Source organism: Balaenoptera musculus, chromosome 3, assembly GCF_009873245.2.
Source record: "Balaenoptera musculus isolate JJ_BM4_2016_0621 chromosome 3, mBalMus1.pri.v3, whole genome shotgun sequence".
Taxonomy (NCBI): Eukaryota; Metazoa; Chordata; class Mammalia; order Artiodactyla; family Balaenopteridae; genus Balaenoptera; species Balaenoptera musculus.
In genome coordinates this window covers 94591932-94613641 of record NC_045787.1, presented here as the reverse complement: position 1 = coordinate 94613641, position 21710 = coordinate 94591932, and the positions used below count along the sequence as shown (strand labels likewise).

The 21710-nt window shown below is 40.3% G+C and overlaps 1 pseudogene; it reads right to left on the bottom strand.

Moving 5' to 3' along the window:
- Positions 1-3913: 3913 nt before the first annotated feature.
- LOC118893743 lies at positions 3914-4068 on the bottom strand (annotated as a pseudogene).
- Between the last annotated feature and the right edge of the window lie 17642 nt (positions 4069-21710).

The following is a 21710-nucleotide window of genomic DNA, read 5'->3' as shown; positions in this document are numbered from 1 at the left end:
AATACAGACTTCTCTGGGCCACTTATTTACAATTATGGCAATTACACCCTTTCCTTGACTTCGGCAATTTCGGGAGGCATGGTTATGGTTTACACTGGCCCACAGTCTTCTTTTGTGATAACACGGACCTTGCCAAGATAAACGCAATCCTCTCCCCTTGCTCCACTAAATTCTTGATTGATGCTCTGCCTTTATGAAGTCTTGCTGTGAATACAGCATTTAATCCATGACGCTCCTGTCAGGATGTCTTTAGCACATTCCCTGTGAGAGCATTTTCTTCTCCAACAATACTGTAGGGTTAGCTGCAGCTCCAGAGCACATAAACGGGGCTAGCAGCTGCAAAACTGTGACTTTTATTGTCTTTGGACCTAAGTTGCCAACTTCATGTTTAAAAAGAAAGAGTGTCAAAAAGAAAATGGAAAATAATTTTTAAAATAATTATTGCATGATTTCTGTAGGTAGTTAGGTATGTTATGTTCACACAAACACTTGGTTTCACTTTTGCTTAAAGATCACTACAAAAAAAATACCATTTTCCTGAAATCCTTTAAATTTAAAGAGGAAAAAAAATTATGCTTATAATGCTAGATTGGCCAGCTTAATTTTAATGCCGGCCAAGATCACAAAAAATATTAAATATAAAAATCCTAGAAGAATGTAAATAGAGATGATGAAATAGCAACCAATATGATTGTGTAACAGGAGAATGATGGCAGATCAATTTAACTTGCAGGTAAAATTACATTACAAAGTATACTGTTACAAAAATATTTCTGTATAGCTAAATTGCCTTAATATCTTGGGGGATAAACCAAAATGACAGTGATTTTTAACTAAATTAAGAATAATCCTATATAACAAACTATTTTATGGAATACACACTTTTCTCTGGTCTCTGCCAGGAAGATTATATACCCAACTCGTAAGCATCCTTTTGTCCTTTACCTATGTTGGAAAAACATAGAAATAAAGGAAGACAGTCAAAATCATCCCAGCTCTTTTACTAAGGTTTCTGTTAGGAAGGCATCACTTTCAACTCTCCTTACTACCCAACCACAGCCCTCAACATAGGAGGGAGGAGGACATCTCAATTTTTTTTCTGGTTTAGAATTTATGCCCTCTTCCCTGACTGATTCACCAAAGTGCCTGGGAAGCAGTTGTGTTGTTTTGAGCCATTAAGTTTGTAGTTTTGTTACAGCAGCAATAAGAAACTTCTGCACAAGCTATCTACAATAACTGTCCCTTCCTACTCCCTACTGGCTCGCTTTCAACCCCTTACTCTGCCTTACTTTTCTTCATAGCAGTCACCGCTATTAAAAATTATATTACTTTCTCACCTATTTGTTTGCTCATCCATCTCCTGCAACAGAATGTAAGCTTCTTGAGAGTAGAGACTTGGCTTTGCCCACCTCTGGATCTAGGTAGGTGAATACCTTTGTTCACCTAGGTATGTGAATACCTACAAGGTTACTGTAGGGAGAAGGCACTCAACAGATCTCTGTTGAATGAATGAAAAAATGAATGGGTAAACCAATACTTATGAAAATCAGACCCCACTGAAACATAATTTGGATGGTTGTGGAGGTATGTGTGTGTGTGTTTGAGTACACAGTCAGAGTGGAGCGGAAAGGCTAGTAAATAGCAGCAGTGCTGGTAGCAGTAGCAGCAGCAGCAGCAGCAGTGGAAGTGGTAGAATTGTGGAATTTGACCTATTTCTTGATGGAGCAATAACTCTGATTGATAATAGTTAAAATGCATCAGTATTTCAAGAAGACTTTTGACTAGATCCCCATATGAAAATGTCCTCCAGACATAAGTTCAGAATTGTTATGGACTATGTTGTTACTCCTATTTAAACAACACCCTCAAATGACAGGTCCTGCCCATAGGGCAGTTATCAGTAGTTCAGTGCCCACATGGATGGCATACTTTGAAGAATCTTCCCAAATTATATAACTAAAGAAGTCAATCTAGTTATGATCAAAGCTGTAAAGAAAAATTAACTCCAAGAAAAACATAGGTCAGTATTTAAACCCTTGATTTGTAAACTAAAAGATGGTTCCTATATGAGAAAAGAATAGAGAAAAAGGGAGGTAAGTAGCTGAGAATTTAATTTGTATTAAAAACAGACCTTAAAAGAATTATAGGTCCAATTAGTAAATTGGATCTCAGTTGACATTTCTGTTTCCAGTGTAATGGTTTATTTATTTAACTACCTTCAGACATCCTTTGTACTTAGAAAACAACAAATTTCTTTAAAATATTGATGCTCCTTCAAAGAAATAAAATGATAATCTGTAACTGCCTTCTGTTCTATGTGCACCATGTCACTGTTCATGCTGCCTCAAATGAATCCTGGTGCCATCAGTTAAATCAATCTGCTTCATTCACCCATTATTCCGTGTGCTGGGCAGTGTGCTCAGTGCTAGGGATTCAGAATTAAAAGGCATAGACCCTGCTTCTAAGGATCTCACAAATAAAACAGCCACTATGATAATACACTGTGATACAAACAGCCAGAGAGTGCAGCCCAGTCCTGGGGTAGTGGGAGGAGGAAGGTGGTGGTGGGAAAGGCAGCAAGTGAGCAAGGTTTTTTCCAGGAATTAGGAAGCAGGAGCTATGCTGGAAAAGGGGCGGGGTTAGGAGATACCCAGGGAAGGCTGGGACACCCAACGGCACTCTTAAACTTATACTTCTGATTTTTTTTCTGTACTTACATGCGAGGCTGTAATGTATTCTTTTAAGATCTGTGTTAATCTATATAGGTGCAGTTCATTCACTTCAAGTGCTGTTGTTATTTTGGCATCTCAATACAGTCTTCCCTCCCTATGAGTAGGGGACTGGTTCCAAGACCCCTATGGACAACAAGACACCAAAATCTCAAGTGCCTTACACAAAATGGTCTAGTATAATCGGCCCCTGTAACCAAGGGTTCCACATCCTAGGGTACCGAGGGCCAACTATCTTTTATTTATGCTTTTCTCTATTTACAGACATTGAAACTGTTTCAATTGCTTTGTTCTGTTTTTGCCGTTAGAAAAATGCTGCTGTAAACATTTTTGCTACTCCTCCTTATGCACATGTGTGAAAAATTTTATAGGCAATATATCTAGAAGTGAAAATGTTAAGTTTTAGCATATGTAAAATTCAAATTTACTAGATATTTCCAGAATGTTCTCCGAAATGGTAGTACTCCCCGCATTGGTATATTGTTTGCCCACACTTTTGCCAACATTGACATCATTTTTTTATTCTGATGAGTAAAATGGCATCTCATTTTTGTACCAATTTGCATAACTTTGGTCATTGGAGAAGCTGAATCTTTTTTTTACATACCTGTTCATTCTTTTTCAACTTCTTTTGATAATGGTCTGCTTATGACCTTTACAGATTTTTTTCTACTCTTTGGTCTTTTTCGTACTGATTTATAGACATTCTTATAAACTATATTCTGGATATCAATTCAGTCTTTGTTATGTAATACAAACTCCTTCTCCTAGTCAGTTTTAACTATAAAATGTTTTGTTTTACTTTATTTATGATCTATACATTTTTCTTCAGCCTTGTCCTTTGACATGAGCCTGTTTAATAAACCATAAATCCATTAGAGTTAGATCACTAGAAAACATACATACATATATTTTGGCCTCACTGTCAGAGAATTTTGTTAAAGATTCAAATTATCTTTAGCATAACCAAACTTATTAAGCAGAAGTGCCCTTCTTAAAAGAGTTCTACCTGGATGAATAAGACATCTCAACATTTAATAAAGTGATTTTCCTTAAAGCTTAATCACTATATTTTCAGAGTATAGTTAAAATGGGCCTATTTATTTGCAGTAATTTTCAGGAAATCTTAATATTCTTTCTACATAAATACATTCATTTTCAGCAGTTTAATGATATCTGTTTGAAAGAAATACACAATACTTAATTTTACTTAGAATGTGGCTAATTTTACTTTCTGAATCAAAAAGTAACAAGTTCCTATACTGAATTAACTTTTTATTTACCACGTCAGTGGTTCTTTTTACTACACTTGATCTTAGCCAAAAGGCCAAGAAGTGATCATTTGTGGTTCTTTTTAAATGGCATATATTAGGATTGGGTTCATTTTATTAATATTTAACAAGTATATAGACCTGAAGAAACCACATTTTCTGTCATTAAACAAAATGAAATGAAATGCTACAGATAACATAACCTTTTGATGTCCCCAGAAGTGTTTAAGCAATGCTTTTTAAAGACTATCTAAAAGATTATCACCTCAGAAATTTCTATAGACCCTCCCTCAAAGAAACAGATGCAAGTTTAACTGATATATGAAATTTAACCTATAGAATTGGTAGAACTGGTAAAGAGATATTATAAATTCTCAATCAGTCACAGAGTAAGGATAAAGTAAATCCACAGAAAATTTGAATTTTCAGTCTGTATTTCAGACCCCTTTGTCCAATGATTCTCCTGTAAGAACTACTAAAAAGACTCAGAACACACATGGTGGGTGGATGGAAGGAATGAGCTTTGCTTTATCTTCATTAATATACCAACTTCTTTTAAAAGCTCTATTGAAGAGCAAAACAACCAAAAGAAAGGAATGAACAGGTGAAAGGCTGATAAAGACTACATAATCCACAAATAGGATCGTTAGCTCCTGAAACATCAAGTTTTAAAGCAGTACTAAATAAGTACACTTGCATCTAGAATTGAAGAACTAGTAAATAACATCTGTGGGAGAGCTTGGACATGCAGGCATCACTGTGCCTCAGTTCACTCTATTAAGATTTGTATTTACAGATGGCCAATGGGCACACAAAAAGGTGCTCAACATCACTAATCATCAGAGAAATGCACATCAAAACTGCAAGAACAGCCTGCTCTGTGCCAACCCCTGACTGAATTAGCCACTTCGGCAAGTTCGGTGGTTTTCTGAAGAGGACAGCCCAGCAGCTCTGCAGTTAGATACCCACATCCCGGCTCCAGGCCTTCTCTAGCAGCTGTGTGGCCTGTGAAGGGAGTCTCTCTGAGCTTCAATTTTCTTATCTCTGAATGCAGTCTGCACACACTGCCTTTCAGCTTTGTGGTGCAGAGCAAAGACAGTGAATGGCAAGTACCTGTTGGGCGTAAAGAGTGCTCCTGGAATCCGGCTCCTGGATCCCATGGGAAGCCAAGGGATCCACGTCTCAGGCGGATCAAGGAAGTTCAGTGCTTCTTCTATCCCTGGAGGCCGTGTACACAGATGGCACTGCCATAAGATGGAGGAGGGCTGCCCACTCACGTGGGACTCTGTGAAACCAAGAGACAAACCTTTGCTGTGTTAAGCTCCTGAGATTTTACTTTCTACTGCAGCATCACCTGGGAATTGTCTAGAAATCCAAATTTTCAGGGCCCATCCCTTGACCTGCTAACTCAGAAAATCTGGAGATGGAGCCCAGGGAATCTGTGGTTTAACAAGCTCACCAGGTGATTCTCATGTACTCTCAAGTTTGAGAACCGCTGCACAGACATCCTGACTAACCCAATCCAGCACATGAGTATTGGAGAAATGGTATTACTAAGTCAAACCACTTGCAACAAACCAGTTATTACAACTAAGTAAAAACACTCCAGGTTATATTCCTCAGGACAGAATACGTTGGTCATGTTTTATAAATGGAATCTTTTTTTTTTTTAACATCTTTATTGGAGTATAATTGCTTTACAATGGTGTGTTAGTTTCTGCTTTATAACAAAGTGAATCAGTTATACATATACATATGTCCCCATCTCTCTTCCCTCTTGCATCTCCCTCCCTCCCACCCTCCCTACCTCACCCCTCTAGGTGGTCACAAAGCACCGAGCTGATCTCCCTGTGCTATACGCTGCTTCCCACTAGCTATCTATTTTACGTTTGGTAGTGTATATATGTCCATACCACTGTCTCACTTTGTCCCAGCTTACCCTTCCCCCTCCCCGTATCCTCAAGTCCATTCTCTAGTAGGTCTGCATCTTTATTCCCGTCTTGCCCCTAGGTTCTTCTGATCATTTTTTTTTCTTTTATAAATGGAATCTTGATTCCCAATTAATATCTGCTCCTTCCTCTATTTGGAAATGAAGATGGGGGAACTCTTCAGATGATCCAGAAACCTAGGATGTGGTAATTCAGATGCAGGAGTCAAGTTTATGATTACAATTAAATTGATATATGAAATTCCTTGGCGAAGTCTGGAAATCAAATCCCCCAAATTTATAAATATTTCATAATCAATTATGCAACACAGCTGAAGTTACCAAATAGTAATCTCATAAGAAGAGTTGCAGTTGTATAGTTTTCAGAATTACAGTTATCTAACTTCTACAACAAAGTGTGAGTGTGTGTGTCTGCTATAGTGAGGTTGGCCTTCTTTGATAAAATACTTAAATTTAATTATGAGATTTCAGTTTTGCTTTCTCACCTTTTCTTTGTTCATTCATGTCAGTTTAGACTTTTAAATTTTGCTTTGGCTGCACCAGTGCTTTAGGTGCTGGAATCACCAGACTGTGATTCTCAAGCAGAAAAAAGCGGGCTTTACACGCTCAGGCTGAGCCATGAATCCATCATGTGATAACTTTGGAAATTTTTTTAATGGCCTAAAATCTTTACACTATGTTGTACAGAGCCTGAGGTTTTGATTCCAAGACGACAGTGCCTCACTTACCATGCCCAGCCTCATTAATTTGATGTGATAATCCATTTTCCTCTTAAAAGTGCTGCATAACGTATTTATTTGTCCTTATTAAAATGAATTAAAGCAAATTTTGTTTGAAGAATTTGGTGGCACTCGTGGAGCTTTCTTGCAGATCAGCAAAATCAGATTTGGAAATCACTTTTCTGAGGATACTGCAACTTAACCATTCTTAACTAGCATGCACAAGAGGAAAGAACGACAGAATTTTCCCCACAAGGACTTTTTTTCTTTAAGAATTAGAGGACAACTCTGCCCTCTTATTTGGAATGTCTGATGCTAGTGGGAATCAGAATGTTTCTATATTGTCTGTGCTAAGGAATTTTGTCTTTTTAAAGTACCAGGCTATGACAGCTGCATTTCCATCATTATTCTCAAAACAGAGAATCCCCAACAAATGGATTTTTGTAACACATTCAATGCCCTGTTTTGCTAGTCCTTAAAAATCTATGCTTCCTCACCTTGGAGTTTCATACCACCTGCAGACTCCATTCATCAATCATTTAACAAACACATCTGTCCTCTCTGGCTTTAGATATTCTTCTATTTTATCTTATTTCCTATGCCCATCCCTCCCTTCTATAAGCAGCCATTCTGATATGTTTAAGGTATACCTTCTTATTTGTGTCCTGCCAAGTATGTACTGCTGTTCTGCATGTATGTACTTGTTATTTTTTTAAATGGCCTTGTGTTATATATTGAATTTTCTTCCACACCGCTCTCACTCAGCACTATGTTTTTAGATACAACTACAATGCCACACACACAGCCAGTCCATTATTCCCAATTCTTGTATATTAATGATGGAGCCTTTTTCTAGTGATTAGGTATAAAGGGTCAAACAACAAAATTCATGGTTTCTGTTTCCACAGTTGGGAGAATAGACATTAAGCAAATAACTGCATACAGTACGGTAAAGTGTTCATCATTCATTTTTTCAATATATTTATCAAATGCCTTCCATGTGCTAAATATGATGTTAAGCACTGGGGATGAAACAGAGAATGAGAGAGAAGACATACCTGCCCTCATGAGGCTTACATTCCAGAGGATTAACCAAGACTTGCAGATGGCGGTAAGGATTTAAGGTCAATGGCAAATGATCAAATGGTTTTCTGCGATAGAATGATATGATGACATTTGTATCTTTATTCGAGATGCAGTAGGAATAATGGATTAGGCGGGACCAAGATGGGATTCAGGGAAACAAGTTAGGAGGCTGTTACAGTGAAACAGTTAAGAAGTGACAGTGGCTTCAATGGGGGTGGTGGCAGTGGAACAGGAAAGAAGAAAGAGAGGGACGTGACATATGTTGGAACCAGAAGACGAGATTTGCAGATGGATTAACTGTGAGAGATGAGGAAGAATCAAGGAGTATCCCTGGGTGTCTAGTCTGAAAAGTGAGATGAGGAAGTCTGAGTGTGGGTCAAGTTTGAGGAGAAAAGCAAAGCCCTGTCTGGGTCATAATGTTTGCACGGCATCTAAATGGAGGTGTCAAGCAGCAGTTGGGTGTGTGAATCTGATTCCCAGAGAAGAGCTGTAGACTGAAGATGCACACTCGGGAGTCATCACATATGGATGGTCTTTCAAATCATAGGAATGAAGACAGAGGCAAAAAAAAAAAAAGAAGGGGGTTGGCACTGTAGAGCTCAAATGAATCCCATCATTTAAAGACTGGATGGAGGAGGAAAAGGTCAGCAGGAAGTGATAATGGAGCCCTCAGGAAGGATCTACTGTGTTAGAGCCACTTAGATGCCTGTATGCTTCCCTAACTAATGCCTTGAGCCAAAGCTGTTTTGTGGGGAGATGCGGAAGGACACCTATAGAGAATGCTGTATAAAGAGGAAGCGGCAGTTAGGAAGCAGAGGTGGTGTGTGCAGACAAATCTTTAGAGAACATAGGAGTGAAGGGGACAAAAGAAGGCAGGGTGATATCTGGAAGGGAAATTTGGATTAAGAAAAGGAGTTATTTAGATGGGTGAGACTTGAGCATGATTAGCGCGTGATACACACGTACACAGGGACGATGGACAGTGGAAAGCTGCAGACAGGCAGCAGATGGGGTCCACGCCTGCGGGCAGAACCGGGCTCCTGGGGAGAGGGGGGCAGCTCCCCTTGGCTGGCATCCATTCCACACCTTTCCCTGGATGCTACTGCACTGACCAAATGCGGTAAGAGGAGGAGCCCGTTTGAGAGCTCTGCCTGAATGGGTTTCACAATGAGCGTAAGGAAAGGGGCCTTATTCCTTGAAAAGTAATTTGTTCAAAGGTCACTGTCAAAGAAACTAGGCCTCAGAACAAGAAGACATCTATAGAATTTGGCAGAGAATCTGATTTTACATTGTCACGGGGCAAATTTGGGTAGCAAGAAGGCTGTCTGGTGGAAGAAAATGACCCTCTTCTGTCTGGGAAGAGATAACAGGCTTTGACAGAAACCCAGAGAAATCGTGCAGCCTTTCCTTGTGTTTGTCGAAAAGCTGAAAGCGCCCTCCTTCTTCCAGCTTGAAGAGGTATATAGAGCAGAAGACAGATTCTCCAAGGGAAGTAAAATTCAGGAACATCAGGATAAGTAAGGGGAATGATAATCCCAGTGGGTGGTGGTCAGAAGACACATTTGCTGGGCACAGGCCAAGGTGAAGTTCCCTCTGAGAACTTATCTACGAGTCTAAGAGGACCTGTGAAGAACTTTCTACTTAGGCCTTCAAAAAGACCATGCACAAATTTAATAACAGCATTCAGTAACAGCTAAAGGATAGATGCAAATATGTCTAAATATATTTATTTCTTTAAATCATAGGCTAAAGAGTACAGCTTTTCCTAGTCATAGTATTCATAGTGTTCCGGCACCTTCTGAGTTGACTTCTTATACCTAGTAATAAATTTATCAAATCACATCCTACCATTTATTTTTCTGATGTTTATGCCATGGAGACGTGTAAGTAGTTGGATCCCAAAGCCACAGCCAAGAGGCCAACACTGACCACGGGCAGCTATGTGGTAGGCAGAGTAGCCCAGAGGAACTAAGCTAGACTCTCAAACCCAAGCTCGTAAAATAGCATCACAGGTAGTAAACAGAGGGGCAGTATACTATGTTGCAAAGAATGCTTACTTGGGAACCAGGATTTTAGTGCTGGCCGGCCACTAACACAGTGGTATAACATAGTAGCACTGACTAGTGGCCTGCCACTTGCCCATGCTGACCTCAGGCAAGTTACTAAGCTCCCTGTCATTTCATCTGTAAAGTACCTCTAGGTACTCAGGAATTTTTAAGGTTTATCCTAGTTTTAAAATACCTTGATCTGATATATTCATCAGGATTAGTTAGGTTTCACGGGGCAGAAGCAGACCTCAAACTGACTTAAGTAAAAGGGGAGATTTATCGGCTCCTATAACTGCAAAGCTATTGGCAGCCTACACAGCCCCTTCTGAGAAATGGAAAAAGGGACTCCTGAGTGAGTATGTGGCTTGGCACCCAATGGGAGCCTTTGTGTGAAAAAAACAAAGAGAACAAAAAAACATGTCCCTTCCTCTAGGTAGATGCCGGCTGGCTCCCAGATCCACAAAATGGATTCAGCCCCTTTTCCCCCTTTGGCTGAGAACCCTTTGCAATTCACAAACTCTATACAATGGCCCTGAATCCAAGGGGAATCTGGCGTCAAGCCCAGCTGATCTGGGGACTCCGACACTGTCACAGGACTTATTCTCACTTCCTCCTGGCTCTGCTCACCTTTTATTGAATCCATTCCTCTGTGCGCACGCACGTGTGTGAGAGAGAAGGTGTGCATGTGCACGTTGTGTCACATGCTGATCTCCTGGATCTGAGGGTAGGTGGGGGTCCCATTCACACCACGTGGATTGAGAGAGCAGGGGAACCCAGGGTGCTGTTCCTAGAGGAAAGGGAAGGGATGGATGCTGAGCTGGGAAAAATAATCCTTTTCCTTTTATGCATCTCTGGAGTTTTCAATCAGCTTACCAAGTAGTCTTAGAAGAGCTGAGGAACCACTCAACTTATTACATCAGCAGAAACCTTGAAATGATACCAGCCAATGCCGACCATACCGAGGTGAACGTGGTATATTTGTACGTCGCTGGGGCCATCATTAATCGACACAAGATTTGGAAGGCTATTGAGCAATTTTGATCAATAAGAATAAAAACTGCTTGTATCATCTGGCCCTTAGTGATACCTTTGAGAACTTATCCAAGAGAACTAACTCAAATTTAAAAATTCATGTGTGTGAAAATGTTTACTCAACATTATCTATAAGTTGGAAATGGCCTAGATGTCAACCACAGGGGAAAAGATAAGTAAATTCGAACATAACAACTGAATGAAATATTGAGTAGCCATTAAAATGACAATTATGAAGAGTATATAACAAGTCTGCTAAGTGAAATAAGGTATGTAAAAAATGGTATAACCCTTTAGTGACAACAGAAAAATATGTAAGCATATAGATGAAGCCTAGAAACACCTACAAATGGAAATCAGTGGAGGGTAATGGAAAACTATTTTGTCTTTAAGTTTCTTGCAATGTTGACATAGTCTTGTTTTATAATAAATAAAATTTAGTGAGAAAATTCTGTGATTTAAGAATAATTATCTCAACTTCCTCATAGGGGGTTTGTGAGGATTAAATGAGATACTACACATAAAATGTTTGCAGACTGCCTGCCACATACTGGAGATGAAATAAATGTTGGCCATCAATAGTAAGGTAATACATTTAAGACACTATGTGCATATTATGTAGTGTTAGAAGATGACAGAAAGTGACTTTCTCACTTGAGATTTCTCCTCCCTTAATTCTAAGAGAAAGCAATTTCCCCTTACTGTAAATCCCCCTCCCAATTCACACTTCCTTACTTTATTGATCTAACCTCAAGTACCTTCTATGGTGTTTCCTCACAGGTTTGGGGTGAGGAATCCTGACCTAAGGGAGGTCTTCTTGGAAAATTTTGCTGGGAGGCTCAGAACATAAGTGTCTGCCTGGATTAACACAGCTCAGAGGAAGGTGAGAAGAAGGGGAGAAGGGCAGTTACAGGGGAAGAGGGAAAAAAACTGACTTTAAAAAGTCAATGTTTTAACTACTGTACATAAAATAGAAAAACAACAAGGTCTTACTGTATAGCACAGGGAACTATATTCAATATCTTATAATAAACTGTAATGGAAAAGAATCTGAAAAAGAATATATATATATAGCTGAATCACTTTGCTATACACCTGAATCTAACACATGGTAAGTCAACTATACTTCAATTTTAAAAAATCAAAGTTTTAATCACATAAGTAAATGTAAATCACATATGTAAATACATCCTCATTCTAAAATATCAGAACATTAGAACATTACAGCTAACATGCCAGCTAAGGCTAAAACAACTGTCTTAGTCAGCTTGAGCTGCCATGACAGAATACCAGACTGGGTGGCCTAAAAAAGCCATTTATTTTCTCACAGTTCTGGAGGCTGGAAGTCCAAGATCAAGGTTCCTACAGGGTTTATAGGGTTTGGTTTCTGGTGAGAGCTCTTTTTCTGGCTTGCAGAGGGCCACCTTCTCAGTGTATTCTCACATAGTGGAGAGAGAGAGAGAGAGAGAGAGGAAGAGAGGCAGAGAGAGAGGAGGCAGGGTGGGGAAGAGCTAGCTCTCTGGTGTCTCTTCTTATAAGGACACTAATCCCATAAAAGCAGGGCCCTACCTTTATGACCTCATTTAACCTTAATTACTTCCTTACTCCAAATATAGTCACCCTAGGGGTTAGGGGTTCAGCATATAAATTCTGAGGGACACAGACATTCAATCCATAACAATGTCGTCCCCTCCTTCCCCCACCTAAATGCTTCTTCCCTAATTATGCCCTCTATTATCAGTTCTCAGGTACAGGGATGTTCTAGACTTTTTTCTTAAAAACAGTCAAAAAAAAAAAAACTATAGATTTTATGAGGTTGTTTTAATTCTGTCTAGTTTTTAAAATCTTCCTGTGCGCAGACTTCTTCAATTTTTTAAAAATAAAATATGTCTTGGGGAATTCTCAGAGTGGTATACAAGATTCTACTATATTATTTTTAGCTGCTGCATGATATTCTAAAATATGATTACCAGATCCTATTAGCTATTTTAAATAACTACCACCATATTGATAAACATTTAAGTCATTTCTAGTATTTTTTCCCAATTACAGACTATCCTGCAATGAAAATCTTTATACCTGCCTCTCTATGACAAAGGTGAATGACTATTTCTCCAGGGTAGATACCCAGCAGCTGAATTGCAAGATCATGGAATATGCAGATTATCAATTTTAATAGATACCATCAAACTGTCCTCCAAGGTGGCTATCCCAATTTACATTCTCACTAGTAATTTATGAGGCTGCTTGAACATCCTTGGCAATATGTGAAATTATCAAACTTTAATATCTTTGCTAATCTGATGAGTACAAAAGTAATCTCATTGTTTAAATTTGTACTTCCCTGATTAATGTGAAGTCAAGCATCCTTTGGGATATTTATTGGCCAACTGCATTCCCTCCTAAGTTCTGCTTCTTTATGTGTTTTGCCCATTTTTTCCTATCAAATTGTTTAGCACTGTCTTACTCAATTTGTCTGGCTCCTTTATATGTACTATATCCTTTGTCTGTTAGTTAGGGTGCATATATTGTCTCCTTTAGAGGTTCTGCTCTTAGGGTCAAAGAAGGTCTTTTCTGTCCCAAGATCACAATCATGTTCTCTTATATGTTCAACCAACTCTCTTATATTTTGTTTTTGTTTTTCTTTTAGATCTTTAATCCATCTGGAATTTATTTTTGAAAGTGGTGTGAGGTAGGAACTAACTTTACTATTTTCTGGAATGGATAGCCAGTTGTCCCAGTGTAGAGAACTGACGCTTTTTGTTAGAAGCTCAAGCTCTAAAAAGAGAAAACACTTTTTTGTGTCTCACTGTTTCTAGACCCAGCTCAAGAGGAAAACGCACTGGTGTATAAAGTGCATGTTGGCATCCCCAACATGCCCCAGAAGAGCAGGACCACACCCTTGGAAGCATGGAACCCAGGGTGTATCCATTCTTCATGCAACAGACATATACAGTAAGTGATACTTCAGTAAGGTTAAACATTAAACTTGAATTGAGAGAGGACTTCAATACTGATGTCTCTCAAAAGCACAACACCTTTTCTATAAATGAAATTATCAACCCCTGCTTTATCTCTTTTACAATTAAGATTTTCCTCTCATTTTGTTTTGACTGAACAAGCACACATTTAAATTTAAACAATTCTCTGAAATTGTGTTAGGGGGAGATTCACCAGAACATTACACACATTAGAACCATACTCTATTTTGTCAAGTTAGCAGCGGCATTAAACACCACCCACCTCAAGGATGTTTTGGACTTTTACTTGCTTCTCGAAAGGGCTGAAACAAGGGATCAGCTGCACGTAACTCCCGTGCTTCTCTGGCCCGACTGCACAGGGCAGGTTGTGGCTGCACGCTGAAGGCCTGGCTCTGGATTCTGCCTCAGCCACGTCACAACAAGAAGACACTGGCCACGTTTTCTTCATGTCTGTTTGCCTCATTTGCCTCATCTGTTGAATGGGGATAATAATAACACTTAGATATTAGAATCATGGAAAAGACTAACTGCGCTGATACCCACAAAGCTCGTCAAGAAGTCTCCAGCATGACCGGTGTTCCACGGCAGGGGAAGATTTCAGACCTGCAGGTGCTGCTTTCATAATGTCCCACTTTTCTCCTTTTTAAACTTTGCATGTTTTCAGATTCACTTCTCCTTTCCATTATTAGGACTTTCTTGTTTATTTTCAAAAATAGAGTCTTTGTCCTGAATGCACTGTCGAGGAAAGCTGGGAAATGTCTTTGCCGCCAGCCTAACGAGAAGAGCACCCTGATCCCCACACCCAGCCTGACCCCAGGGGATGTGCGTCCCAGCCCTGGACCCTTTCGTAGTTGCCCCAGGCCAGCTCCAGGTCCGCAGCACTCCCACTCCCCCATGAAGCTTCAACGGCATCTTGTCACGTTTACTGTCTGAGGTCCTTTTCGTTGAGTGACACTTTGCTAGGAGATTTCAGATCTCTAATCCCAGATTAAAAAACCTAAGGCTCAGGATTGCCAGGGTCACCTAGGTTTCCTGGGTCCCACCCCTGTGCCCTTTTAGCTCTTTTACAGGCTTCCTCCCCATGTACCAAACAGTATCTCACCAGAGGCCCTCATTTTATACAACCCAGGCCTCAGTTCTCATTCAGGGGCTCCCCCGTCAACCCCACCCTGGGGGATGATCAGTTTGGGAAACACTTTTTATGTTTGGGGCTCTGCCCTGAAACTGATGAAGTCCTCGTCACCCAAGAACGGCCGTAAAGCACCCAGGGTCCTTTGTTATGCCATATTAGCGGAGAACCAGAGGTGGGAAGATTAGTCACTGAAGAGGCTGAGGATATGGGAGGCGTTGTTCATTCCGCAGAAGTCCCGGAATGGGACAAGAAAAGGGACAAGTACAATAAAGGGAGGTTTGGAAGGGAGGAGTGGGAGACCCAGTTGAGGGAGAACTTCAGAGCCGTATGGACAGTAAGACACTGGAAAGAACTGCTGGGAGGAAGGGCCAATGTTTGGATGATAACCAAGAATACTAGGGATGTCCAGCATGGTAGACACAGTTCCCCAAATCTAGAAGGCAGTCGCTCTGATGTTGATAGAAGCTAGATGCTCCATTACACTAAAAAAGAGAAGAAGTGCTAAACCATGCTCATAAGCACTGTGCAAATATTTAATTTGTAAAATAACATTACAGTGGGGAGGAGATCAAGATGGCAGAGCTCACTTCCCCCACAAACACATCAAAAATACATCTACTACAGACATAAAAAAACAAGCCTAGAGTTACCTAAGGGGGAAGGGGGGGGAGGGATAAATTTTTAATTTGGGATTAACAGATACACACTACTGTATATAAAATAGGTAAACAACAAGGACTTACTGTATAGCACAGGGAACTATATTCAACATCTTATGATAACCTATAATGGAAAAGAATCTTTTAAAGAATAGACATATATATGTATAACTGAATCACTTTGCTGTACACCTGAAACATTGTAAATCAACTATACTTCAATAAAAAATTAAAAATAAAAGAAATACATCTACATGTGGAGAAATTCTCACCGAAAACAAACTAGAGACTAGAATAAAGACTCTTTTACAACCAAGGCTGTAAAGAAAAATCCACACAGAGTCAAGTAGGAAGGGAAGAGAAGAAATCACAGGAACCGTGCTCCTAGAAGTGGACAAAGAAGAGGGGGGGAATATACAGGCTCAGAGATCCTCCCTGGGGAGTGAGGGGTTCAAACCACAAAGTGGGCAAGCCAGCCCTGGGGTCTGACATTGGGAAGACGAGTCCCCTTATCTAGTTTGAAAACCAGTGGAGCACACAGGAGGGCTGTAAGAAACTGAAACTCTGCTCCTGAAGAGTGCTCATATGCTTGCTTACTCCCAGGAACAAGGCTGGGGAAGATGACTGACACTTCCCTGGGGCTCTAGCTGGTCTCCTGCAACCATTCTAGCACATGCCCTTGCCCCTCTAGCTCCAGCAAAGCTCCCCACTAGGGTGAAGGCTGCCATTGCCAGGGAGAGTGCAAACACTGGGGAGACAGAGTTGGTTCAGATCTAGCACTGCATCTGAACAAGCGAGGACAGCCATTACTGGTGCTCATGAAGGCAGTGGATTGGGAGATGGCTGGAACTCTGGCATGCCAAGACCATCCCAGCTTGCTCCCTGGATCACGTCTGGGACCCGCTCTGGCTCTTCATGCTTCAGCACTGCTCCCCTCTGGGGCAAAAGTGCCATTGCCAGGAGATTGGAGAACACACACTTAGCAGGAGCAGAACCAGCTCAGACCTGACCCTCAGGACTTCTGCTCCAGCACCTTGGGCTCTTTCCCTGCCCCAAATAGGGCAATGACAGCCACTGAGCATAGAAGACCTGACTCATACCGGGCTCTGGCCCTACCCCTCCATCTCCAGCCTCACCTCCTACCAAGGTGACAGCTGCCAGCACATCGTGGAGAAAGACATGACCTGTGCTCACCTCAGACCCAGCTCTCCCACCAAAGCCACTGTGCACACATAGACTGCATAGGGATGTTCCCACACAAGGACATCCTTTCAAGACAGGGGCAGGTAACTGGTTCACCTAATTTCATAAAGAAAGTTAAACATAATAAGAAAACAGAGAATTTGTTTCAAACAAAAGAATAAGAAAAAACCCTAAAAACAATTAATGAAACAGATAAATAATTTACCAGATAAAGAGTTCAAAGCATTAGTGATGAGAATGCTAACTGAACTTGGGAAAAGAATAGATAAACACAGTGAAAATTGTAAAAAAGAACTAGGAAATTGGGCTTTGCTGGTGGCGCAGTGGTTGAGAATCTGCCTGCCAACACAGGGAACACGGGTTCGTGTTCCTGGTCTGGGAAGACCCCACATGCCATGGAGCAACTAGGCCCGTGAGCCACAACTACTGAGCCTGTGCATCTGGAGCTTGTGCTCTGCAACAAGAGAGGCCGCAACAGTGAGAGGCCCGCACACCGCAATGAAGAGTGGCCCCCGCTCGCCGCAACTAGAGAAAGCCCTCGCACAGAAACGAAGACCCAACACAGCCAAAAATAAATAAATAAATAATTAATTAATTAAAAAAAAAAAAAGAAAGAACTAGGAAATATAAAAAAGAACCAGTCTGAGCTGAAGAATACAATAACTGAAATGAAAAACACACTACAAGGAACGAAAAGCAGACTAGGGGATACAGAAGAACACATAAGTGATCTGAAAGATAGAATAATGGAAATCACCCAATCAAAACAGCAAAAAGAAAACAAATTTATAAAAACAGGGATACTTTAAGGGACCTCTATGTCAACATCATACTAAAATTCACATAATAGGGGTCCTAGAAGGAGAAGAAAGAGAGAAAGGGGTTGAAAATATATTTCATTAAATTATGGGTGAAAACTTCCCAAACCTGAAAAAGGAAACAGAAATCCAGGTACAGGAAGTACGGAGGGTCCCAAACAAGATGAACCCAAAGAGACCCACACCAAGACATATCATAATTAAAATGGCAAAAGTTAAAGAGAGAATTCTAAAGGCAGCAAGAGAAAAACAGAGTCACATACAAGGGAACCACCATAAGGCTATCAGCTGATTGTTCTGAAGAAACTCTGCAAGCCAGAAGGGAGTAGCATGATATATTTAAAGTTTGAAAGGGAAAAACCTACAGCTTACGATACTCTATCCAGCAAGGTTATCATTCAGAATTGAGGATAAATAAAAAGAACTTCTCAGACAAGCAAAAACTAAAAGAGTTCATTAATATTCAACTGACCCTAAAAGAAGTATTAAAAGGTATTTTCTAAGTGGAAGAGATAAGGCTACAAGAAGTAAGAATTTACAGGAAAGAAAAGAATCACACTAGTAAAGGCAAATATATAGTAAAGGCTGAGGATCAAATAAGCTAATATGAAGATTAAAAGATAAAAAATGCAAAATCAACTGTAACTATAATAAACAGGGGATAAGCAAGAAGATGTAATATATGACATCAAAGCACAAAACATGTGAGAGAGGAGCGAAAAAATGTATATCTTTTAAAATGTGTTGGTACTTAAATAACTATCAGTTTAAAACAAGTAGATAGGTCAACACCGATGAACCCCATGGTAACCACATATCAAAAACCTGAGAAAGATTCACAAAAACTAGAGAGAAAGTAACAGAAGCACACCACTAAAGAAAATCATGAAACTGCAAGGGAAAAACTAAAAAAAAGAACAGAGAAAAGCTACAAAAACAAAGAGAAAACAAGTAACAATGGCCCTGAACCAAGATGGCGGAGTAGAAGGATGTGCTCTCACTCCCTCTTGCGAGAACACCAGAATCACAGCTAGCTGCTGGACAATCATTGACAGGAGGACACTGGAACTCACCAAAAAAGACACCCCACATCCAAAGACAAAGGAGAAGCCACAATGAGACGGTAGGAGGGGCGCAATCACAGTAAAATCAAATCCCATATCTGCTGGGTGGGTGACTCACAGACTGGAGAACACTTATACCACAGAAGTCCACCCACTGGAGTGAAGGTTCTGAGCCCCACGTCAGGCTTCCCAACCTGGGGGTCCAGCAACGGGAGGAGGAATTCCTAGAGAATCAGACTTTGAAGGCTAGTGGGATGTGACTGCAGGACTTCGACAGGACTGGGGGAAACAGAGACTCCACTCTTGGAGGGCACACACAAAGTAGTGTGCACATCGGGACCCAGGGAAAGGAGTAGTGACCCCATAGGAGACTGGACCAGACCTACCTGCTAGTGTTGGAGGATCTCCTGCAGAGGCGGGGGGTGGCTGTGGCTCACCATGGGGACAAGGACACTGGCAGCAGAAGTTCTGGGAAGTACACCATGGCGTGAGTCCTCCCAGAGACTGCCATTAGCCCCACCAAAGAGACAAGGTAGGCTCCAGTGTTGGGTTGCCTCGGGCCAAACAACCAACAGGGAGGGAACCCAACCCCACCCATGAGCAGTCAAGCAGATTAAAGTTTTACTGAGCTCTGCCCACCAGAGCAACAGTCAACTCTACCCACCACCAGTCCCTCCCATCAGGAAACCTGCACAAGCCTCTTAGATAGCCTCATCCACCAGAGGGCAGGCAGCAGAAGCAAGAAGAACTACAATCCTGCAACCTGTGGAACAAAAACCACATTCACAGAAAGATAGACAAGATGAAAAGGCAGAGGGCTATGTACCAGATGAAGGAACAAGATAAAACCCCAGAGAAACAACTAAATGAAGTGGAGATAGGCAAACTTCCAGAAAAAGAATTCAGAATAATGAGAATGAAGATGATCCAGGACCTCAGAAAAAGAATGGAGGCAAAGATCGAGAAGATGCAAGAAATGTTTCACAAAGACCTAGAAGAATTAAAGAACAAACAAACAGAAATGAACAATACAATTACTAAAATGAAAACTACACTAGAAGGAATCAATAGCAGAATAACTGAGGCAGAAGAACGGATAAGTGACCTGGAAGACAGAATGGTGGAATTCACTGCTACAGAACAGAATAAAGAAAAAAGAATGAAAAGAAATGAAGACAGCCTGAGAGACCTCTGGGACAACATTAAACGCAACAACAGTCACATTATAGGGGTCCCAGAAGGAGAAGAGAGAGAGAAAGGACCCAAGAAAATATGTGAAGAGATTATAGTCGAAAACTTCCCTAACATGGGAAAGGAAATAGCCACTCAAGTCCAGGAAGTGCACAGAGTCCCATACAGGATAAACCCAAGGAGAAACACGCCGAGACACATAGTAATCAAAGTGGCAAAAATTAAAGACAAAGAAAAATTATTGAAAGCAGCAAGGGAAAAACGACAAATAACATACAAGGGAACTCCCATAAGGTTAACAGCTGGTGTCTCAGCAGAAACTCTACAAGCCAGAATGGAGTTGCACGATAGACTTAAAGTGATGAAAGGGAAGAACCTACAACCAAGATTACCCTACCTAGCAAGGATCTCAGTCAGATTCGATGGAGAAATCAAAAGCTTTACAGACAAGCAAAAGCTAAGAGAATTCAGCACCACCAAACCAGCTCTACAACAAATGCTAAAGGAACTTCTCTAAGTGGGAAACACAAGAGAAGAAAAGGACCTACAAAAACAAACCCAAAACAATTAAGAAAATGGTCATAGGAACATACATATTGATAATTACCTTAAACATGAAAGGATTAAATGCTCCAACCAAAAGACACAGGCTTGCTGAATGGATACAAAAACAAGACCCATCTATATGCTGTCTACAAGAGACCCACTTCAGACCTAGGGACACATACAGACTGAAAGGGAGGGGATGGAAAAAGATATTCCATGCAAATGGAAATCAAAAGAAAGCTGGAGTAGCAATACTCATATCAGATTAAATAGACTTTAAAATAAAGAATGTTACAAGAGGCAAGGAAGGACACTACATAATGATCAAGGGATCAATCCAAGAAGAAGATACAACAATTATAAATATATATGCACCCAACATAGGAGCACCTCAATACATAAGGCAACTGCTAACAGCTATAAAAGAGGAAATTGACAGTAACACAATAATAGTGGGGGACTTTAACACCTCACTTACACCAACAGACAGATCATCCAAAATGAAAATGAATAAGGAAACAGAAGCTTTAAATGACACAATAGACCAGATAGATTTAATTGATATTTATAGGACATTCCATCCAAAAACAGCAGATTACACTTTCCTCTCAAGTGTGCATGGAACATTCTCCAGGATACATCACATCTTGTGTCACAGATCAAGCCTCAGTAAATTTAAGAAAATTGAAATCATATCAAGCATCTTTTCTGACCACAACACTGTGAGATTAGAAATGAATTACAGGGAAAAAAACGTAAAAAACACAAACACATGGAGGCTAAACAATATGTTACTAAATAACCAAGAGATCACTGAAGAAATCAAAGAGGAAATCAAACAATACCTAGAGACAAATGACAATGAAAACACGACGATCCAAAACCTATGGGATGCAGCAAAAGCAGTTCTAAGAGGGAAGTTTATAGCAATACAAGCCTACCTCAAGACACAAGAAAAATCTCAAATAAACAATCTAATCTTACACCTGAAGGAACTAGAGAAAGAAGAACAAACAAAACCCAAAGTTAGCAGAAGGAAAGAAATCATAAAGATCAGAGCAGAAATAAATGAAATAGAAACAAAGAAAACAATAGCAAAGATCAATACAACTAAAAGCTGGTTCTTTGGGAAGATAAACAAAATTGATAAACCATTAGCCAGATTCATCAAGAAAAAGAGGGAGAGGACTCAAATCAATAAAATTAGAAATGAAAAAGGAGAAGTTACAACAGACATCGCAGAAATACAAAGCATCCTAAGAGACTACTACAAGCAACTCTAT